Source organism: Diceros bicornis, chromosome 10 (genome assembly GCF_020826845.1).
Source record: "Diceros bicornis minor isolate mBicDic1 chromosome 10, mDicBic1.mat.cur, whole genome shotgun sequence".
Lineage (NCBI taxonomy): Eukaryota > Metazoa > Chordata > Mammalia > Perissodactyla > Rhinocerotidae > Diceros > Diceros bicornis.
In genome coordinates this window covers 56707470-56713832 of record NC_080749.1, presented here as the reverse complement: position 1 = coordinate 56713832, position 6363 = coordinate 56707470, and the positions used below count along the sequence as shown (strand labels likewise).

At 41.7% G+C, this 6363-nt stretch overlaps 1 pseudogene; it reads right to left on the bottom strand.

The window, feature by feature from the left end:
• Nucleotides 1-2687: 2687 nt before the first annotated feature.
• LOC131410452 (small ribosomal subunit protein eS4, X isoform-like) lies at nucleotides 2688-3489 on the bottom strand (annotated as a pseudogene).
• Between the last annotated feature and the right edge of the window lie 2874 nt (nucleotides 3490-6363).

The window sequence follows — 6363 nt, the reverse complement described above, 5'->3', positions numbered from 1 at the left end:
TAAGTCCTACTTTTATTTTTTTTATTTTTTTGCGAGGAAGATCAGCCCTGAGCTGATACCTGTTGTCAATCCTCCTCTTTTTTTTTTTTTTTTTTGCTGAGAAAGATTGGCCCTGGGCTAACATCCGTGCCCATCTTCCTCCACTTTATGTGGGATGCCGCCACAGCATGGCTTGATAAGCGGTGCGTAGGTCTGCACCTGGGATCTGAACCCACGAACCCCGGGCTGCCAGAAGTGGAGTGTGCAAAGTTAACCACTATGCCACCGGGTCGGCCCAAATCCTACTTTTATTTTAAGATCCATTTTAGTAATCACTTCCTCCAGATGATTTCCAAATTCTTCACCTTACCCCACGTAGGCTGGGGGCCCCTCTTCTGTGGTCCCATGACACCTTGTATACATCATTTTTATCACTTTATTTGCCACATTGTTCTAAAATCATCTAAAATGGTTCTGTTTTCCCACTAGACTATGAAGTTTCTAAGCATAGGACCATGTCTTATTCATTTTTCTAATCTTGGCTGCAACCAGTCAATCAATGACTTCATTTGTGTTGTGATCCTCGTATTCCCTCCCCCTCACTGATCTCAGTAAGCCAACTGTGATGATTTATAACTTGTGATTGAAAGACAGATACTGGAAATAGTCCTATTTCAAGGCTGATTTCAACTCAAGTTAATTATCAGAGAGTCAGAGATTCTTAGACTTGGGAGAACAATTCCAGGTAATCGAATTCAACTACCCATCTGACACTTGGAGACCCTTCTTCAACATCTCTACAGGTTGTAGGGTATGGGGTCCTTCAAGTATGGTGGAATGGAGACAGGAGTGTAGGGAATCCTCAGCTCACTGGAGGCTTTCTCTTTTCTCCCTTCCTCTGGTTCAGGATGTTATGTGTGAAAATAATGATGCAGGAAGTTATTTGTATTAGAACACATATGTATTTACATATGCATGCACGCACACACACAGTGTAAGTTTAAATCTGTAAATTGCTTAAGATGATGAACGGCAGGCTATTACCTAAAATGTTAAACATGAGTTAGGGACTGAGGTAGTACCTAGAGAGAAAATTATTTGTAATTTGAAGTTCAAACCATCTGTCAAAGCACAGGACTTGGAGTAAAAAGCAATTGGGTAGGTAGACTCCATAGATGGATGGCGGGGGATAAAGACCCACCCACACAAGGGACTGCCAGCTGGAACTGGTGGGCTGGGCACCAGTCTAGCTTTACAACCAGAAGAGGGGACTATAAACCTTGAGTAAGCCATACCTCACTGCAGAAGCTTCGAGTACCACTTTCATCTCAGAGTTTTGTGAGGAACACCTTACTTACTTGTTGGCAGATCCCAGTTGAACTCAATGCACTTGACTTGCTTCAGCTTGCATTGTACCTATGAGTCAAGAGCTTCTCACGCCCTATCTTCTTTTTTCTTGCTGATCTTGAAGGAAATAGAAGTATATCTGTGGGGGAGAGGAAGAACAAACTCTTAAAGAATCAGAATTCTTTAAATTCTGCCTTTGCCTCTTGTTTTTAGTCTCTCAGTAGTTGGGGGTAAAAACTGTCTATTACAAAGGAAAGTATTAAAGTGTTAAGAAGTGGAAAACTTACTTTGTCCAGAGGTCATTCGGTCTATCTTAGTATAGCCTCTTTGGTAGCTATTCCCTTAGGTGAGTTGAAATCTGTCTTTCTATGGCTTTCACCCATTGATCCTAGTTCTAACCCAGGACCACACAGAACAAATCCAAATGATTGGCCACATTACAGTCCTTGAGTATTCTGAGGCAGCTTGCTTGTGTGATCAGAAGTCACTAGGGGCTGGCTCCGTGGCCTAGCGGTTAAGTTCAGCGTGCTCCACTTTGGCGGCCTGGGTTCGGTTCCTGGGCACAGACCTACACCACTCGTCAGCAGCCATGCTGTGGCGGCAACCCATATACAAAATAGAGGAAGATTGGCACAGATGTTAGCTCAGGGTGAATCTTCCTCAAGCGAAAAAAGAGGAAGATTGGCAACAGATGTCAGCTCAGGGCAAATCTTCCTCAGTGAAAAAAAAAAAAAAGAAGTTACTAAACTCATGAATATCACATGCTTAGCGCACAGCGCTGGCCCATGGTTGCACAGCATAAATGGTAGCTATCATTATTAGTTGTATTTCAGACTGCTTTTGAGCCATTTCTTTCTTCATAAGCCAAGCCCTTTTAGGAAAATGGTTCACTGGTATCACAGAATTAACCAAAACAGAGTTTCCCACTTAATTATGCCAACAACTTGATGTGTAAATGTTAAACACCAGGGTGCTGGGCAACTGGAGATATCCTTCTTTTACGCTCCACCACCTGCTCCTTACCTTCTTTAAGAGCCAAATCAGCCTTGAAGACTTGGCTCAAGTTATTTCCTCTTTGAATCTCTTTCCCCTTCTCCGAGGAGAACTGACCACTCCATGTCTTCCCTTGAGCTGAGACTGAATACTGTCTGTATTTCTTTTTGATCTCTCTCTATGACTCCCACTGTCTAGAATACTGAACCTCTTTTGGTCTCTCTAGTGTCAAGAAGAATGCCTGGAACATGATAAATATTTATTGAAGGAATGATAACATTTTGGGGTATCAGGTTATACAATATTTATTTATTTATTTATGCCATATTATCTTTAGTTAAGTACAAAGACTCTTCCAATCATGCCACCTAGAGATCGTTCCACCCACTGCTCTATTTGGCCGCCAGTCTCTTGTTTCTCTTCAGCAATGGTGAGGTGGATATCTTTTCTTCAGGGAAGAGAAATCCATGTTTTGTTGCATTTTCAAATAACAAAAATGTTGCAGAACCAGGTGGCAAAGCTGTTGCCGTTGGCATCTTTCACGTGAACCACATCAAAAGAACCCAGGTTGTCTCTCTCTGTTGGTGATTACACCCATTCCTCCCAGGTTAGCATCACCGGTCACCATACACAGGTTACCAGTGTCAGACTTGATAGAGCTGGTGATCTTTCCAGTCTCCAAATCAATCTGAATGGTGTTGTTCACCTTGATGAGGGAATCAGGGTAGCAGATGGTGTGAGCATCTTGGGTCACCAGATGAGGAATTCCTTTTGTGCTCACAAAGATCTTTCTCACTTTGCACAACTTTTACTTGGCCTCCTTAGGTGTAATGCAATGAACAGCAAAGCCACCCTTGGTGTCATAGATCAGACGGAAATTCTCTACAGTCTTGTCAATGCTGAGGACATCCATAAAACCAGCAGCGTAGGTTATATCAGTTGGGACCTTGCCATTACTCCTAATGAACCACTGTGTGTAGACCTTCTTTACTTCATCTCCTGTTAGGGTGTGCTTAAGTCTGTTCGTTAGGAAAATGATGAGGAGGAGACATTCTCTCAGCTCGTGGGGACTGGTAGACGGAAAAGAGCAAACACACTGGGCAGTTTATCAAGCATCCAATGCTTTGGAGCTGCTACGTGCTTCAGATGCTTCTTGGGACCAACAGCCATGGCTGCACTAGGCATGAAAAGAGTACTACTTTCTTTCAATGCACTGATAAAATAGTTAGGTTATACAGTGTTTAGAGCTGGATGAAAACTTTAAAGATTTCTCTGTGCCTCAAGCCTCCATTTCAATGGTTCTCAACCTTGACTTTATATTGGAAAATACTGGGGAGTTTTAAAAAGTCCTGAGGACCGAGTCTTAGCCACAAAGATTCCGATGTAACGGGCCTGGGGTGCAGCCTGGGCATCAAGATTTTAAGTATCATATCTTAGGTTGCTGATTCCAGTGTGCAACTAAAGTATTCCCTTTTTGTGCATGAGGAAACTGACTTCCAGAGAAGGATGCATGGTGGGTGGAAATGAACAAAGAATTCAGGTCGCCTGATATCTGTTATAACACACTATTTATAGTATATGAGCAGTACTATTCATTTTTGCCTCAAACAGAGACATTCCTCTCCACTGGGGCACCGAGGAGCAGCCCCCAGTTCACAGGCACAGGGAAGCCTGCTCACTTTCCAATTTTAGGACAAAAGAGTAGAAAGCAGCTTTCATAATTCTGCTTCTCAACTATCACCAAATAGTAATATTTTTGTGTGGAAAAATGTATCACTTTCCTCATTGTCATTTTAGTAAGGGGAATAATCTTACTTTTTATGACATTCCATTTCCCCCATGGGACTTAATAAAAATAACTTCATTTTGAATGAAAATAAAATGCAGTCTGTAAACTTCTTAATTTATGACTGAATTGGCCTTTGTCTGGAAAGGATGTTTACCAGCAACCAAGGAGACAATGCTTAAGGCAGATTGTTGTTGCCTCTGTCCTGGGTGAGGGAGACCAGTGTTGTACACCATCCAAATACTTCTCCAAACCTCCTAAAACTGGACTGAGTGGTATTTTTACCAATACCACTCTGCTAGTTCCACCTTAGGAACCATCAGACCAACCCCCTTACAGAATGGAGAAGGAGCGGGTTCTGGTTACCTATTGCTGTATGACAAATTATCCAGAAACCTGCCAGCTTAAAACAGCAACTATTTTATTACGTCTGTGATTTTGAGGAGCAGGGCAGGGCTCAGATGGGTAATTCCTCAGTTCCAAGTGACATTGCTCAAGGTCGCTCAGAGGTAAGCCGCTGGAGGTTAGGCTCTTCTGGAGGGCCTAAGACAGCTTCACCTACCTGTCCGGCTCCTGCAGGGATGGTTGGAAGGTCAGGATTAGCTGGATCTGTCAACCAGAGCACCTATGTGTGGCCTCTCCAGTGATGGTCTCAAGGTATCAGGACTGGGACTCCTTCCCCTCCCCTCCTCCCTCCTCTCCCTCCCTCTCCTCCTCCTCCCCCACTTCTACCTCCTCCTCCTCCTTCTTTTCTTTGTTAATATACGATAGAGTTTGCAAATTTTTTCTTGTGGTAAAATATACATAACATAAAATTTACCATTTTAAAGTTTCAGTTCAGTGGCATTAAGTACATTCACAATGTAGTACAATCACCTGTCTGTTTCCAAAATGTTTTCATTGCCCCAAACAGAAACCCTACACCCATTAAGCAATAGCTCCCTGTTCTCCCTTCCCCTCAGCCCCTGATAACCTCAAATCTACTTTCTGCCCCTATGAATTTGCCTATTCTAGACACATCATATAAGTGGAATCATACAATAGCCATCCTTTCGTGTCTGGCTTAGTTCACTTAGCATACTACCTTCAAGGTTCATCCACATTGTAGCGTGTGTCACAACCTCACTCCTTTTTATGCCTGAATAATATTCCTTTGTATACATCACATTTTGTTTATGTGTTCATCTGTTGATGGACACTTGGGTTGTTTTCACCTTTTGGCTATTATGAATAATGCTGCTACAAACAGGAGTGCATAAATATCTGTTCAAGACCCTGCTTTCAATTCCTTTGGATATATACCTAGAAGTGGAATTGCTGGATCCTATAGTAATTCTACATTTGGCTTTTTGAGGAACCACCAAACTGTTTTCCATAGTGGTTGCACCAATTTTACATTCCTACCAGCAATGCATGGGCAATCCAATTTCTACACATCTTCACCAATATATTTTATTTTCTGTTTTCTTGATCAGAATTATTCTAATGGGTATGAAATGATAGCTCATTGTGGTTTGGATATGCATTTTCCTAATGACTAGTGATGCTGAGCATCTTTTGATGTTTTTATTGGCCATTTATATATCTTCTTTGGAGAAATGTTTATTCAAATCCTTTGCCCATTTCTAAATTGAATTATTTTGTTGTTGTTAAGTTGTATATTTGGACTTTTTATAAGATAGTGTTCAGAGAGAGAGTTCCAAGAGACCCAGGTGAAAGTTGCAAGAGTTCTTGTGACTGAGCTTCAGAAGTCCCAGGACCTCACTTCTGCTGTATTTTATAGGTCATGCAGGTCACTGAGGTCAGCCCAGATCCTAGGGGAGGGGTAGCAAAAAATTTGTGGCCACCTTTAATTTATCAGAGTACAATATTAAAATTAACTAAAGCAATTCAATTGTTTGAATAACAGTAATAATAATAATGAATGCTGCTACAACTTTGGATTAATACAGTTTCTTTTCTCCTGAGGTCTTGAAGGGCTTTCAGCCATAAAAGCCTTCACCATGGCATTTTTACACATTTTAGAGATTTTTAATTATGACATAGAGATGAGCACAGTTACTCGAGTTTTAAAATCACTTAGCTAATCTGCTTTATAATGACAGAGTGAGGCAGGAGGCCTGGGTTTCAGTCTGGGCTCTGCCATTAACTGGTTGACTGGCTTCTCTTGGGGGCTGAGCTAGATGTCCTCTAACTTCTCTTCCTACTTGGACACAGGCTTGTTTTAAGAAGGAAGATGAATTGATCAAGAATTAGGA